Genomic DNA, 17,585 nt, shown 5'->3' with positions numbered 1-17,585 from the left:
GTAATGGGCGTTTCTTTTAATTTTCTCCAAAAACTGATATTAATTTATCAGATTTTTTATTCGTCGTTACTTGATTAAGCGACTCGCAAGTAATATAACATAACAAAAAATTCTAATTAACAATTTCATGTAGAAGATAGGCTGATTTAAGTTTACAATTTTACAAAGCAAATAGGACGTGGAGAAATGGGCACGCATATGCAAATGAATTGAGTATAGTTTTAGTAAATGGTCATTATCGGCATGTTTCTCGACGTTTCCCCATCCATGGTCTTAATGTATATAGATTATTTCCATCAAAACGTAATTGGAAACTCCCTTGTTTCATTTACAACAATTTTAAAACATTTTGGTCGTATCTACACGTCTCTGTCTTACAAAAAACACTTTTTTAAAAAAAAAAAGGCCCCTTTCTTGCACCTACAAACACACTGAGTTCCGTTACTATTTTTGGAAGATGAACAAAAAATGGATCTTTATATCTTAATTGATTGCTAACGTTTGGAAAATTATAAGATAGAAGAAAAACGTTTTCTTCCTCTCCCTCTTCGATAGCGAAAGCACCTGTTGGATATTCATTGGCAGTCCCTTCCGAGGGCCCCATCCTTTGTCTGTCGGAAGTTTTCAAGTTTCCCTTCGATCTTGGTCATTTCAGTGCTTTGTAATCGTGAAAAGGTGACCACTACGTAAAGCGTCTAAGTAACTTTAACGGCTTTCATCTTCACTCTGCTGAGAAAAGAAGGGATACCTGCAGTCTGTGCGTAAATAGAGTGTTTTTTACGGTTTGATGGGCAATTTTTGCATGTGTTTTTGCTTGTGACATTAATTTTCACTGAGAAAATTTCCCTAATTCCCGCTGGATTCTTTAACAACGATTCGCAGGTAACTTCTGTTTACAACTTTCTCTGCCTTCTGGGCATGCATTTGACCGCCTCATTCAAATGGCATCTTTCACGTTACTAACACATTTTCACTGCTTGCATTGTAATTAACAGTTTTTGTGTTATATGGAACTCTAATGTTGCATAACTGTCACGAAACATGTTTAACAATATCTGAGTATATACCGCAAACAAATGAGACACACTTTTCCGGTTTTCATCGTGAGTCCGCGACCCGATTAATAATGTTTTGATTGGTTCAGCACAGTAACAAAACGATGGCCGTGTGATTTAAGTATTATAATGTAAAACTGGACATATGTTTGATACACAAGAGGCTTGTATCTGGTTTTTATTCAGTTCATTGTAAGCTGTCATCGGTGTATGCTGCGCTGATTATCCCGCTGCGCTCATATGTATAAAATGGTGACACTGTTGAAAGCTTCCTTTTGTAGATTATTGTAAAAGACTCCCTGCTGTCTTATATTTACTAAGAATTTAATGATAGTGGCATGAACTTGGAAGAATGACCAAACACATATTTGTTTAGATTGTGTTTAAGACTGTGGACTGATTGTGAATTTATGATGATTTACATTCGTATGAAGCTGGGAAGGTTGTTTAAGTTCCGAATGGCCCAGTTGTCCTGTTACTAAATGTGTTTATCATGTAACTAAACAGTTCACAAGACATACGAACATTCATCTGTTGCGGTCTTTAGTTCCATGGTAAATGGTTGACTGAAACTTTTTTTTCACGCTGTATGATGTCAGTGTTTTTGGTGTTACAAATAGTTGAACTATGTGGTTATAATTCCTTTAACTACTGTATTTTACAGAGAGAAAGACACAACTCAAACCTAACTGTAGATGTATATTCTCTTTGTCCATGAAAGTGAAAGTTCTCTTTATTAAGCCAAGGTTTCTGTTTTCTGAATTTTGATATGCCTTTTTATTATGAGCAGTAAATTTTTATTATTTTTTTTTTGTCAACTATTATATCCATATCTTTTTATTTTTCAGTTTCTTCAGACTTAACTTTACACAAATAATTATTTGAATTACTGTACATGTTTTGCATTAGACAAATATTTTGGATTTGCTATGGTATTAAGCCGAAGTGAACAACTATTTAAGGAATAAAGTCTGTACTCTAACTTTTGAAGCAGACACAAACTACAAATGCTGATGTAGCTGAAATTTTGACATATTCTAAGTTATTGTATTCAGTATTTCAATTATTTTAACAACTTTCTTCATATTGTCAAAGTCTTTGAAGATGTTTTTTCATTAGATTCAAGGTCTTTTCCCAGTACTTTATAGTGTAGTTAATTAAACATTGATTAAAAGGTAACAACTATCTTGGCAATTATTCATACCAGTTGTCTCCCTTCCTTCAGATGTATGATACACAATAACATGTAATATATATGCACAATATTTTGAAATGATGTGCTATATAGCTTACAATATACTTTGTTTTGAACAACAGTAAAAGTGTGTCACTGAAATATTTCAATTTTATCAAAATACCTATATAGCTACCAGTCTGAAATCAGGGTTTAAAGATGACTTGTATTCAACCCTTTTTTGTATAATTTACAGCAGAAACTTTACTTTAGTATTGCCCAAAATAAAAGTTGTAATCCTGCAGATCTAAAAGGACTTATATTTTCTAGAAAAAAATGAACTTGTAGTATCATGGATGCCTGTGTGTTCACAGGGAGATGTTTTTGCATCAGGACTCTATATGCTTCATATCCTAAGAGTGACTTTTTCATTGTCTATCTACATCTTTCTTTCTTTACAGTTTAGTTTGTTTATTGCCCTGTTACAGCCAGGGATATATTGACATATAGTCTTATAGTTGTTGATGGTTTTACAGAATGCTCACCACTTGCTCACCATAGCAATGTCGGTTGAGTCACACTAGTGTCATGCCCAAGGACACAGCTACAGCAATACAGGAAAATATGTGATCTCAGTAATGACCACCTTCCTGAGAAACACAAGCAATGACAAGCACAGATTGATGCACACATTTCAGATTTTCAAGTGAGCTTGTAAAGTCTAAGGCTCTATTGAATGAGCTATTGTGACCACTACATGATATAGTACCAATATTTGGATTTATATGAAAACATAATTACCTATCCAGACCTTCACAGACTACAATCAAAAGCTAATAATCTTACTCATATCAAACTAGTAATCAGTTTCAATTTATTTGACCGGATTGCAATATACCTCATATGTTGATCTGTAAATATTGCTTTATCATCAACATATACACAAAACTATCATATGATGACATTGAAGTAACTGCACCAAAACCCCATTACTTGTTACCTGGACACAGGACGATGAATGCCATGTATCTGTATCATTAAGTTATATACATAGTTTCAGAAGTCCCAAAGAGTCCACGCCAAATTGGAAACGATTGAAAACTCACCATATAATTTGACTACTAAGTATTTACAGGGGTAAATACTACTGCACATCTAACCTATAGATATTAAGGTAAATGATTTTAGAGTTAAAACCATTATTAGATCTTCACAATATTGTTAATGAATATACCCTAGTCAAGACAGACCAACATTAAAACAACATTAGTGCCAAGCATGACAATGAAATGAAAAAGCTAGAAAGCGAAAAGTTAAATGTTGGTCACATCCTCCCATACCATTCAAAATATGGATGTGGCATACATCTTGATGATAAGATGGTGTTTTGATGTACCACAATAAGGTTATCATGACCTTTATTTTGACATCAGTCTTCCACAAGACAAAACCATATTCAAAACGATTTCTTTCATATTTTATGTAAACATATGCTCAAAACCAGTGTATCATGTTGGACACGGATATCCAGTTTTTCACATTTTGTACTTATAAGCAATTAAGAATTTCTGAGTCACAAAGGATACATGGTCAACATGTTTGTGTCGGTAAATCTTGGGAAGGCATTTTGTTACTTAACAGAAGTACATCATCACAAATGGTTTTTCTTGCAAAAGACAAAATGTTTGTCGAAGCCTAACTCTTGTACTATTTTGTGTAGGATGGTTAATATTGTACCCTCATTCTTGGGGGAAAAACAGTTGGTCAGATTCTGGGAGCAGATAACCAGGTTACCTGTATTTCGCTAGATGCACTAGCAGTTTCTGTTAAAGACTGCGTTTCATACACAGTATCAAAAAGTAGATCACTGCCACCTATGTAACATTATTTATTTAAACAAATTCTCTGAAGAAAGAACATTTCTTTGCAAGTAGGAAAACATAATGAGACATCATCATATGAAATCCTGAAATAAAGAAAAAATTGAAGTATTGATAGTTTGTCTGATATATGATTGCTATCAGATGTAAAAATTCCAATTTTTTTCATGACTTTGTTTTTAAGGAAAGGTGTTAAATATTTGTTGTAATATTTCGGCCTATGACAGCCAATAACTTAAATGATAAAAAAAATAACAATAAGGTATAAATGATAAGAAATTAACAATAGGGTATTGACTGGGCTCAGCTCAGAAATATGTAAATTTTTCTTCAAGGAAACATTTTTGTATCAAGGAAAACATTTCATGTCATTGAAAGGAAAATGAAAGAAACTGATAAAAATCAAAGTATGTAAGTGATTTTCCAGCAGGAAGTATTATAGTGTAAATATAACTAGACATGTAAAACAATTATCTCAATATGTAATTCACTATAACTGCCTCCATGTATATGTTACACACAGCGGGATGGACAGGATAGGGTGGAACAGACAAGTTTGTCGTGGGTTAGATTGTTGTACAGGAAAAACGAAATCACTTCCTTCCTACGTTCACGTCTATATGTCGGGCACTCTACATTTGGTTTACACCACATATAAAATCTATTTACCGGTAATACACTAGTACATACAGCATCATAACATTGTAATCAAGCATCCATATATTTTTTGTTACTGAAAGTTGTGCATAATGTTTGTCCGTCATCAGGAGATCTTAAAGAAAGTGTTTTTAACACTGGATAGAACTGTGGTAGGTGATTTTTTTTTACTAGTAAAGGCTTTAGTTTATTTTTAGTATTGCTTTTGAAATGACGTTGAATAACAGTTACCATATAATATAACAAAAAAATGACTTACTTTACAACTCCATAAGTTTCCATTAATTGTACCTCAACTGATATTTTTCTATTGATCACCTAGTTAATTCGCATGTAATAGCATGATCAAATGACTATTTAAATAAAAATTATCTGAAGGTAAATCTCTACGTATTATCAAATCATTGTGATTATTTTGAAACTCTTAGCCAATATTGTACATATGCTGTCTCAGGCCTTAATCTGATGAAATGTGTAAACAGTTGGTGATATTTGATATATGACAAATACCTATTGAATATTAGAAACAAAGATGCAAATATGCATCAAGGAAGTGAAATTTTCTCGGCAATGTGAGTGACTAGTTTGCATTTCCTCTCATCAAAGTTTTTTTCAGGCTGTTATTTTCAATGCATGAACATTGATGCCCTACTTTCTCATGTGCAAAAGCTATGAAGCTTTTACATTTGATATTGAAATGGAGTGCTTATCATGACTACCTGTGTTAATGTGTATGATAAAAATAATTCTATGAATAAAGTTGTACTCAAAATTCTGCTAGATATTGATCCTTTGAATATGCAAAACAAACCTCTGTAATAGACATCTTTTGCTTGTATGATGCTGTAGCAAAAAATATCACAAGTTTCAATCTTCCTAAATTTGTTTTTAGAAGGCTTTCAGAAGTAGCCAGCAGCCAGTGAAAATGACTTACTACAGATAACTCTTTGATTACTACCGAAAAGTTAAAAAATTTGTGATCAGCTGTGAAATTCACTAAATTCACATTTGTACTGTAGTTTATTTTTTTGGTTGTAACTTCTAATAATCAATATTGTCGTTGAGCAAATGTTCATATTGAGTTTTTTTTTTATTTTACCAATCTAATTAGAATTGTAATTTTGTTCTTGGAGTGCTGCATTATAGAGAAGTGAAATTACAAATCTAATTTTAATGTAATTGATATTTTACATATTTTCAGCCCACTTTCATCACATGGTGCATTATTTAAATAGACCTGCATCTGAGTGTGTCATCCATTTTCTCTCTTTCTGTCCTTAAACAGTCCTTGTTATCTATATTTCTGGAAAAGTGAAAGATGATTCAAATTTCATATTTAGATTCCCCTTGGTCCCTATTTGTGCATTGTTCCATTTTCTGACTAATTAAAAAATCAACTTGATCAACTGGTGGCCATCTTGGATTTCAATAGTACATGTGATAGTTTTCTATTTATAGTGAGGTCCTAGTTGAATCTTTTCAAATTTCATATGTAGGGATCCCTTGGTCCCTAGTTGTGCATTGTATCATTTTTGGATTGATCTGAAGAACAACATGGCCGACTTGTACTTTGGCAGTATTATCCTTATTTATGGAGTAGGACTCGATGGATCATCCTCATCCTTTAGTAGGTTCTCTTTTGTCCCAAGTTGTACCCTTTTGATTTTGGGATTGATCAGAAAAACAAAATGGCTCAAAATTGGCCACCTGAATTATGACTCTCAAAGTTTGTTATCACCATTTCTTTAGAAACACTTGATGAATCTTTCTCACATTTGATATATAAGTTCCCCTTAGTCCCTTGTTGTGGACTTTCGATTTTCGCCTTACCATTGAAATAAAAGGATTGACAGACAGCCATCTTCAGTTGGCAATGAAAATTTATTACCACTATTTCTTAGGAAGTACTTGATGGAATTGTCATAAGTTTCATATGCAGGTTCTGCTCTCTCCCTAATTGTACGCATTTAACTTTCAGTCTGATTTGGGATACAAAATGGCCAACAGGTGGCCATCTTGGGATTTTGTCATTGATTATTTGCATGGCTATTTGTTGAGAAGTACAAGATTGATTTGTCTCAATTTTTTGCCCTTTTGATTTTGGAACCATCAGAAAAGCAAAATACTGACAAGTGACCATTTTTCATTTGACAGTTGAAGATTATTATTGCTATTTTGTGAGAAAAAAATTAATTTAATTGAGAACAAATAAGAAAGAAAGGAAAAGTTCCGATTTTTAAAGGGCAGATGAAGATCAGACAATGGTGGGTGCCAAGATCCCTCTGGGATTATTTGTGAAGTGTCCATTCAAAATGAAGAAAATGGTAGAAAAATTTTTTCATATCAGTAACAAGTTTCTGGGTATGTTTGACAAATACAATTTCAGGGCACCTGACCAATTTGGGGGCATAAACGTTGTGGCAAAAATCTCTTGCATACAAACTTATATAATGGCAATACTGGCATATCTTTACAATGTAAATATGATTCTGATAATGACGTCCATCTTGTTTTCCTGGTAAGGATGTACATATGTGACTGTTGGTTATAGATCTTGAAGAATAGTCATTCTATTTCCCCTAGTTTTATTGGCTAGTCGGGACTAAAATTTTCCCAGAAGCATCACGTGCCTGTTACAGTTATTCATTGTGCGTATTTTACAGATAATACAAGAATTAGTAGGCATTACAAAATCATGCCTAGGGCTATGTTTGATGAGTTTTCTGCCTCTTTTTCACGTTAGCATGTTTCCTTTTATGGTTTCTCTTTTGGAAGAAGCTGATATAGAACTCTATTGATTAGGGCTCCGTTACTTAACATTATAGATTGAATCAAAAACGTGAAAAGCATCATGATAAATAAAAATCAATACACACAAAGTCAGCAACGATAAGCAGAGGCACGCATCTAAAGGAATATTGTATGTATAGCTTAGTAAGCAGGTATCACAGAGTGCTTGTCTAGCGTGTGGACAAGTAATGAATTTTACTAGACTGTTCTGTCCATTTACGGTCAACTGTAGTGAAGTAACGGTTGCTTGCAAGAGGGAATCAAGGTAGGAATGGAGTGTGAAAGTGTAATTTGTGTTAAAGTTTAGAAAGAAATGGTTTGTATTCTCAGTATGATATAATATGGTTTTAGATGCCAATGTGTAAGTGATTTTATTTTTGTATGTAAAATTCTTGGTGAATTTGACTAAAATGAATTTGTCTTAGCAATTTATGTTCAATGTGTTCAACACCAGATATTGACATGTATAAGAAATTTGTAAAAAAAGTATTATATTATTTGCAGAAAAGAAAGGTGATGATGATGATGACGAAGATGATGATGTATTGTCTACATTTAATATAATTCATTGACATGATAAATGAATTATAAATATATCTTACATTTCTGCACTGTCAATATTTATATAAGTTTACAATGAGGTATGTGAAGAGCTTCCAATTTATCAGTTGATACTCTTTGATATATCTGGCTATGATCTAGTTACAGCATTCTTAATATTTAAAGAAGTCACATGAGTCACACTTATCTGTGTTGCCAATTTCTGCAGATAGAGACATATTATGGATGACATTTAAACAACCTGAGAAGATAATTTTCCTGCAGATCAGCAGTAAAAAATCATAGCTGTCATTTGACCAATATTTCACTTGATTCAGTTCTAAGGTGAATATTGGCTACATCACGGCCTACAATCAAGTTTGAAGTGTGTTACTTTGACTTGTATATTTCTTTAGCAGGATAAAGTTAGGATAGATGTAACTTTATAGTTATCTAACTGACTTACAGCCCGTTGTAAAATATCAGTGGTTTTAATAAAAATATGCAACTGAAAGAAAACTTGAAGAATTTGGCTTGTGATCTAATGTTTATAATGCTAAAAGTTTTAAAACTGTCAGATTTCGATTCCAGAAGAAGTAAAAGCACTACAGATATGGATCAGTTTTCGTGAACAATTTTTTCATTGTAAAAATTATAAAAAATGTTATGGTGTCTTCAAGATAGCAGAGAATCAAGTTAAGAGAGGTTATAAAGTAGTCCAAGTTTTTAAATGTTCTGTATAGACAGGTTATTATGTGTTTGATGTTTTGAAATGTTCTGTTTAAACAGGTTATGATGTATTCCAGATTTAAAATGTTCTGTTTAGACAAGATATGATGTATTCCAGATTTACAATGTTCTGCTTAGATAGGTTATGATGTGTTCCAGATTTAGAGTGTTCTGTTTAGACAGGTTATGATGTATGCTAGATTTACAATGTTCTGTTTAGACAGGTTATGATGTGTTCCAGATTTACAATGTTCTGTTTAGACAGGTTATGATGTATTCCAGATTTACAATGTTCTGCTTAGATAGGTTATGATGTGTTCCAGATTTAAAGTGTTCTGTTTAGACAGGTTATGATGTATGCTAGATTTACAATGTTCTGTTTAGACAGGTTATGATGTGTTCCAGATTTACAATGTTCTGTTTAGACAGGTTATGATGTATTCCAGATTTACAATGTTCTGCTTAGACAGGTTATGATGTATTCCAGATTTACAATGTTCTGTTTAGACAGGTTATGATGTATTCCAGATTTACACTGTTCTGTTTAGACAGGTTATGATATGTTCCAGATTTAGATTGTTCTGTTTAGACAGGTTATGATGTATTCCAGATTTACACTGTTCTGTTTAGACAGGTTATGATGTATTCCAGATTTACAATGTTCTGTTTAGACAGGTTATGATGTATTCCAGATTTACAATGTTCTGTTTAGACAGGTTATGTTGTATTCCAGATTTACACTGTTCTGTTTAGACAGGTTATGATGTGTTCCAGATTTAGATTGGTCTGTTTAGACAGGTTATGATGTATTCCAAATTTACACTGTTCTGTTTAGACAGGTTATGATGTATTCCAGATTTACAATGTTCTGTTTAGACAGGTTATGATGTATTCCAGATTTACACTGTTCTGTTTAGACAGGTTATGATATGTTCCAGATTTAGATTGTTCTGTTTAGACAGGTTATGATGTATTCCAGATTTAGATTGTTCTGTTTAGACAGGTTATGATGTATTCCAGATTTACACTGTTCTGTTTAGACAGGTTATGATGTATTCCAGATTTAGATTGTTCTGTTTAGACAGGTTAGGATGTATTCCAGATTTACACTGTTCTGTTTAGACAGGTTATGATGTATTCCAGATTTACACTGTTCTGTTTAGACAGGTTAGGATGTATTCCAGATTTACACTGTTCTGTTTAGACAGGTTATGATGTATTCCAGATTTAGATTGTTCTGTTTAGACAGGTTAGGATGTATTCCAGATTTACACTGTTCTGTTTAGACAGGTTATGATGTATTCCAGATTTACACTGTTCTGTTTAGACAGGTTAGGATGTATTCCAGATTTACACTGTTCTGTTTAGACAGGTTATGATGTATTCCAGATTTAGATTGTTCTGTTTAGACAGGTTAGGATGTATTCCAGATTTACACTGTTCTGTTTAGACAGGTTATGATGTATTCCAGATTTACACTGTTCTGTTTAGACAGGTTAGGATGTATTCCAGATTTACAATGTTCTGTTTAGACAGGTTATGATGTATTCCAGATTTAGATTGTTCTGTTTAGACAGGTTATGATGTATTCCAGATTTACACTGTTCTGTTTAGACAGGTTAGGATGTATTCCAGATTTACATTGTTCTGTTTAGACAGGTTATGATGTATTTCAGATTTACACTGTTCTGTTTAGACTGGTTAGGATGTATTCCAGATTTTAAAATGTTCTGTTTATCTACTAGTACTTCTATTTATGTTTCTGTTATCTGTTTATCATTTTATTTAAGATCGTAGATTAAGCATTTATCCCGATGCAGCCATTTGCCAATTCTTGTCAACTTGAGTATAATGCTATTATTATATGTACCATACTTGTAATAAACCCTTGGATTAACACAAAATTTTTGACAAATGAGGGTTGATCTTCTTTAAGGATTTTTAAAAAGCGTTTGTCAGCTACTGACTTGAAATAGACATGGATGGGATAATTACTAGGCATGGAAATATTGCTGCTTAAAGACGAAGCTGTTCTTATATTGAGCTCATTCAGATATCAAGGCATTAAACAGGCTAACTAGGGACATTAATGAGTAAATTGCACAAATCTACAAGATTTTCCGAAGAAAATATGAAAAAATAATCCTGTGCTAGCAATACCAGGCTTTTCATTGCAGTTTATTGGAATATATTTAATATGTCATGATTTATAATAAGATAAGATCTTACTGTATTTCAGCTTGGTTTTGATCATTTTGTTGTTACAAAAACAATGCAGTTCTAGTATCCTGGTTTAGCTTCTCGATTTCACTCAAGAGGCTATTGGGTTTCAGTCTGGTGAGGAAGTGATGGCTTAATGCTTAAAGATATAACGTGTTCCTATGTGTGCACATACTGTCCCATTTCCTGATAAGTGATTGTAGAAACAAAAGCTGAATTGTCTACTTGTAGTGGACTCTCTTAATGCTAATAAATTTACATGTGCGTTTATATTGTCTTGTTTTAGGATAAAAACCTTAAGTCACATGTTATCATTCATGGGAAAGATGGCCCGCTGACAAAGAGCTCATCCATAATTATCTGCTAACAAAGCCTTCAGGACATTATTGAAGAAATCAAGTTCAATCAACTTTTGATATTAATATTGGTGTCATATGATACTATCTCTAAAGCAACACATGATCACCTGTGGGAGATGTAATGTTCTCTGTGGCAGCCATGATATTTAGCTAGCAGATTCAGAAGCCCTTTTAGAGAGATTCAGCAATTAATGCAGACCAATCAAATGCACTGTTACAGAATTTGCAATTAATGCAGACCAATCAAATACACTGTTACCAGTCAGAAAAAAATTGTCCAGATGTAGATCTATACAGACCAATCAGAAACATTTAGTGAAAGATGTTGTAATCAAATTAGACAAATCAGTTCAGGTTTGAAGTTTATATTTTAAAAATTCTGCATTGTCACTGTCCTCATGTTAATGAATTAAACAAACTGTAAGGGAGCCAAGAGTATAGTTATGCTATTTCTATCAATTTTAGGATTGTCAGGACATTTTGCATACCTCATTTTTATGCTATAGGTGCAAGGCCTATATATCAATAACTATATTCAATGATGGGACTGTCTTGATCCGTTATCATGACCTAAAGCATGAAAATATTCTAAGATCATCATTAGATTCTGATGCATCAGGATAATCCAGGTGTACATCTCACCCCTTTGTTTAACTTTATTATACACTTGTTACAGATATCAAAGGTAATAAGGTCTGTGATCTCTAACTTGTTTGTATTTGTTTAGAAATGATGAAAATTGCTCTAGTTTTGTGTTATAAAAAATGTCATGTATTGAAATGTTTAAAATGTACTGTACATATGGAAATATGTGTGATAAGCAATTCTTTATAGATTGATGGACAATATAAATAATGTCGTTAAAATACTGCCATTAAATATGATGAGAAATGTGAGTTTAAGGGAAAGGAAGGTGGTTTTAAAAGTTTATCACAATCACATAAGGTATCATTTTTTAGGTAAGAATTTGATAACACACATTGTCTACCGTGTACATAAACAATCCTCTTCTAGGGTATGAACTCTCAACAGGTTGTAACCTAGATTTGTAAGCTCATCTGAGCGGTGCAAGTCAAGTTGGCGTTATAAACAAATGTTTTAACTTAAAATAAGTGTCCAACCTATCTTTGTATCTGAGACTAATTATGATGTGTTTTAGACAATTTTCACAATCTGAGACTAATCATGATGTGATTTCTACAATTTTCACAAAAGTTGATAGGATTGTTGTGCACCTGGTACCTGTTTGTAATAGTTCCCCACTTAATGAAGGACAACTGTGAACGTGTGGATGATGGTAGAGATTAGTGATCTGACTAGCCAAGGCTTAGCATGGATTAGGAATTGACGAAGGAAGGGCAGAGATGGTGTGTGGAGTTAAGCCAATAATGGGAGGTTAGAGTTGAGTCACCGATGGGCAGTTGATCATCTTCTTGAGATGGAGATGAACCACATAAGGCAATGCAGGACTCTCTAGTTACAAGAAGGGAGGGGGGAGGGGAGCTTGGCAAGATGAACAACCTTAGAGAGACCTTTAGTGCTTCGGCATCACTACAATATGTCTCAATACAAAACTCCACACACAACTCTTTATTGCCAACATCTAGGTTACAAGGAACATTAATTTTAATCATTCTGAACAAATAATGAGATTTTATCAAAATTAATATCATTTTTTGCGCGCAAAAATAACTTCTATAATGTGATACAGATGTTGAAAGTATTAAATTCCCTGCTCCAAACCATAATATTTTGTGTTCAAGGGTTGCAGAGAGAGAGTCGGGCAATATTCATAATGGCAAGGATCTGGAGCCAGTAGCTAGCTTGTATGAACTACCTGTTGATTTTCCTGTGTAACAGTGCTAGTTTTACATTAATTTGATCCAGTCTTATGATTTGTGTTTTCAGCTGTGAAATGAAATAAAAATATAACGAATGCTAAATATGTGCTTAACAAGAGCAAACAGATTTTTTGAAATATTTGATGAATTCAAAGGTAAATGGGTTATAACTGAAGAATTTTCAGTCCTGTCAACAGATTCAATGCTGGCTATATGTACCCATGATAATTTTGATCAAAGTCATGTCTATTCCACATTGAGTGTAAAGTGATTAAAGTCTTTGTCGAGTGAACAATACATTCAATGAATTCATATATATATCAAAACTGAGAGATGTTTTCTTGTGTGAATGAAATGGGTTAATGTAGGTCACAGAATATAAATAAACTTTCTGACAATGAAACTTAATTTACATGTAAGATATAAAATCAATATCACCACATGTTACCTGAAGTTAGAACCTGGTTGTTCACTTCCAAGCACCTGCTGTTGTAAATGTTAGTAGATTGTCTTTATTTATCAGCTAATCCAGCTAAATTAATCACATTCTGACTGTATACACCTTTTGTATAAGCTTAAGATTTAGCTCACTACTTCACCGTAGACTTCCAGAGTTGAACAATGGGACAGACTGTCTTTCTGATAAGGCCATATAGAATTATAGTTTGGTATCTGGGTCAGCTCCACACCTCTTTTACTAGTTTTATTCATGTCCTCCTATTTTACAAAGTTGGCTACGGTTTTTTTAATGACAAATGTCTGTTTCCTTCCCCTATCTTCCCCTCACTTAAATAGACTAGTGAACTCATTTCTGAACATGTTACTGTTTCTATACCGTCTTTATAAAGAAAATTATCAACCTCTTAGGATTCTAGGTCATTGTTCTTGTGATTCCTTTTTGTTAAATATTCTTTGTGCCCTCTTTTGAATCATTCTTTTAGTGTTCCATATCTGCCAATTAGGCAAAACTATTTTGATAGAAAAATAATGAAGTCAGAGAGTGATACTAAAACAAATGTATTTAACTGAATTTATCAAGGATGACAGTATCACATAGAAAAAGTAAAGTGTTGATATTGAAATTTAGCTAGTCTGACATTATAACTGTTTTACGCCAAAGTGTGTTAGACAAGTGAATTATGGGATATGTCATGTAGATGTTATACACATCAAAAAAATACGTTCTCACATGCTTCATAATGTTGTAGTTAGTTTCATCAAATTTGGACTCTGAAACTGTGATAAACAACACTTTGCTCATGAGATGGGGAAGAGGGGAGGGGTGGGTGTACTTGTTTTGTGAATGAAATGTTTTTGGTCTGAAGTACAAACACATGTAATATTTTGTTTGGCTGTTTGTTTAACAGTATAAGTAATGCTAGGGGATTTGAATGACCTTTACACTCCTATAACCATTTCAAAGGTGATAAAAATCCATGTCATTAATCTGATAAAACTATTATGCAGCTTAATCTAAGCAAGTATTGTTCAAAGTCTGTCTGGACGATATAAATTATAAAAAATGAATAAGAATAAATGAAAAATTGTCAGAAAAATATTTCAAAACTTACTTGACTGTTACATTTATAAAGCATAACCTTTCATGATTGTTTTACTTCCTAACAAGTAAATATTTGATTTTGAGTCATAACAGGGGGTTTTAAAAACAGTCCATACAGTTAATTACAGTAGTATATGTGTATTGACGCTGTGGAGATTTAACAACTTCAGGTTACCAGCAAGCAGTATTTTGAGAAGATTATGTTATATAAACTCGGGAAAGACATGGGTTTAAATTCCCTATGAAGCAGATTAAACAAATTTGAAAATCAATATGCTAATCTTTTAATTTTGTTCTTTTGTAATCACCAGCATAAATCCATGATAATATCAATTCAAAATGAGGCTCGTAGACTTTCTTTATCATAAAAAGTCATGTCTGCTCAATCACTTCAAATTCAACTATCAATTAATTACAGGGTTTCATTAAGATTTTGGCTGCCATTCAAGTGTTTGCTTTGAATGGGTAGTTTCCTGTTGTTATGGCGGTGAGGTCTGTATGATCTAGTAGGAGAGTTGTAAAGGAGCAGGATCTTTTTAGATATTTGTGTTCAAAAACTTTGAACATGTGGAATGGAGTTATGGCTTTTTCAGTCTTTTGAAATCATATAAAATTAAAATGCAAACAATAGAAGAAAGTGTTTTCCATCTCTTCGACATTGTATAGAATTTGTAAAGAAGTGAATAATTTAGCCATCACAGTTCCACCCTAACTAATACACGTCTGGAGTAGGTGAATGCTTTATCAGTCATTGTCAGTGCAGTTTTTGTTGACTCAATTATTCCAATGTATTCAGTAAACAACAGAGGGAGATTTTTCTCTGGTCTGTCAATCAGGACGGTCTGATAATGGACTGATAAACTTTAATGTGTACTTGTGAAAAACACACTGTTTTAGATTGTCAATATCACCTGGAGGGGTAAAATATGTTTCATTATTTAAATGAGATCGGCATGTGATCACATTATACTGATAAATACATTATTCACTAACCCCCAATAAATTAAAGTTGGTAATCTCTATTGCCTGATATAAGGGGTTACAATACTGAGATTTACTTGTTTATGCCACCAGAGAAGTGGCCACTGATTTGGGTACGCAGGTTCACCGGTATTTAAATCAAACATGGTTGTGTGTATAGGTATATGTATGGTATATATCTTTGTTAGTACCTGCATAATCATTGCTTTGTTTGACTAAGCTTATGCATATTTCATGTGTGGGATTTATTCTTTTTTTTCCCGGCCAAGATTTCTGTGGTAATACTTATGGGTACTTCATTTCTAAATCTTCGTAACTTGGATATTTTGCGTATTCATGAAAAAGTTATTCAAAGTGTAAAATGATTCCAGCGATGGATTTGTAAACATTGGTTGTACGCGTTTTCCAGACAATAGCCTGCATTCCATTACAATAGATACACCTATTGTGGTAGGTTGTCTTTTACACATATATCACTGGTGTTTATAACGTTACAGTTTGTTCTGGAGATTCTCGTATTGTACAGGATTACACGTGAAGTTGTTTTATGGAACCAACCTGTCTGGATTATATGAAACATGCATTCCGCTGATAAAAAACGTAAGCTTAAGTTGCCGTCAATAGAAGCGGTACAGAAGGCAGAATATGAGAAAAATATCAAATCTGAAAATGATAACCCCAATACTGACCTGAAAGGTAACAGAGGGAAAAAGGAAAAAATTCTTGCTGAGGTGCAAGAAAACGGAAAAGCAAATTCCAAGGCAGAAATAAAAACCAACGGAGAACTCAAAGTTAATGGAGAAATAAAAACTATTGAAGAAGTGGAAACCATTGGTGAGGCAAAAGCCAATGGTGACATGCTTGTGTGTTCTAAGTGCAAATGCAGGTATGTTTGATAGGTTTATAGATAACTCAAATGTATGAGAGAAAAAGCTGTCTTCAGACCAATTACAGCAGAGGGGTTTACAAAACATTCGTTGTGACTTCAGAGATAAGAAATGTTTTATGGATGATATTTTACACCTATACATGTAGTCCATGCTATCATTAACACTTTTATTGTAGAAATAGATCTTTATATAATGATATAAATTATATGTGTAGATACAGGCCCATTATACCTCGATATTTCGGTGCTTGACTACACATGTTACATGAATCACTCCATCTGCAGTAGCCTTAAACACTGGCGACTTTAAGTAGAGATATTGTCACACACATAACATTCACAGTCGGTTCTGAGTAGCAAGAAACATGACCACGTGTCTGCAGTAGCAATGTCATCTTGATTAGACAAAATATATGAGATATATCTGCATGAACGAAAAATTGGCACGTCAGTTTGACTTTTTAAAATTTGTTTCCAAAGTTTTTTTATCAAAATGATGCATAATGTTTATAGGATGTAATGTTATACAGTAAACCCACTTAGCAGCTAAAAATACTCAATGATATATGAGATATTGAACTGTTTGTTAGATGTTCAATACTTGACTGAATGAGTCAAACATTGACAATCATAAGTATACCATGCTGAGCGAAACGAGTCTGTTCAATAGCATATTTACTTGTGAGTGTGGACTTGTGGGTGCAGTAGGATCGGCTGAGTGTGTGTGTAAACTGTACCAAGAATTATAGATATGACACAACAGCAAGGAATCTGGGAATTTTGAGGTAAGAAGTTTTGAAGAGACTTTTTAATGATTAACTGGTTTTGTTATAGCTGAAATACTTTTCAATAAGATAAAGGACTACATTGAATCACCATTAGCCTCCGACTGTGATGGGTGAGCTCAAT

At 33.2% G+C, this 17,585-nt stretch overlaps 1 protein-coding gene across 3 annotated transcripts in view; it reads left to right on the top strand.

Annotated features, from left to right (window-relative positions):
- The first annotated feature begins 4,854 nt into the window (after positions 1-4,854).
- The window catches only part of LOC132560779 (CAP-Gly domain-containing linker protein 4-like), a 35,188-nt gene continuing 22,457 nt past the window's right edge, over positions 4,855-17,585 (top strand). For 2 of the 3 annotated variants that reach the window (XM_060225472.1, XM_060225457.1), the window contains exon 1: positions 4,855-4,918. The gene's annotated coding sequence lies outside the window, so the exon portion shown is untranslated. Of the gene's footprint in view, positions 4,919-17,396; positions 17,462-17,585 lie in introns of those variants that run through there. The other variant, XM_060225465.1, reaches the window with a different exon arrangement.

This window comes from Ylistrum balloti, unplaced genomic scaffold, assembly GCF_031769215.1.
Source record: "Ylistrum balloti isolate Yb309-2 unplaced genomic scaffold, AGI_CSIRO_Ybal_v1 Utg369668, whole genome shotgun sequence".
In the NCBI taxonomy this organism is placed as follows: Eukaryota; Metazoa; Mollusca; class Bivalvia; order Pectinida; family Pectinidae; genus Ylistrum; species Ylistrum balloti.
The sequence above is the reverse complement of the archived record's forward strand: the minus strand, read 5'-3'. Positions and strand labels throughout refer to the sequence as shown.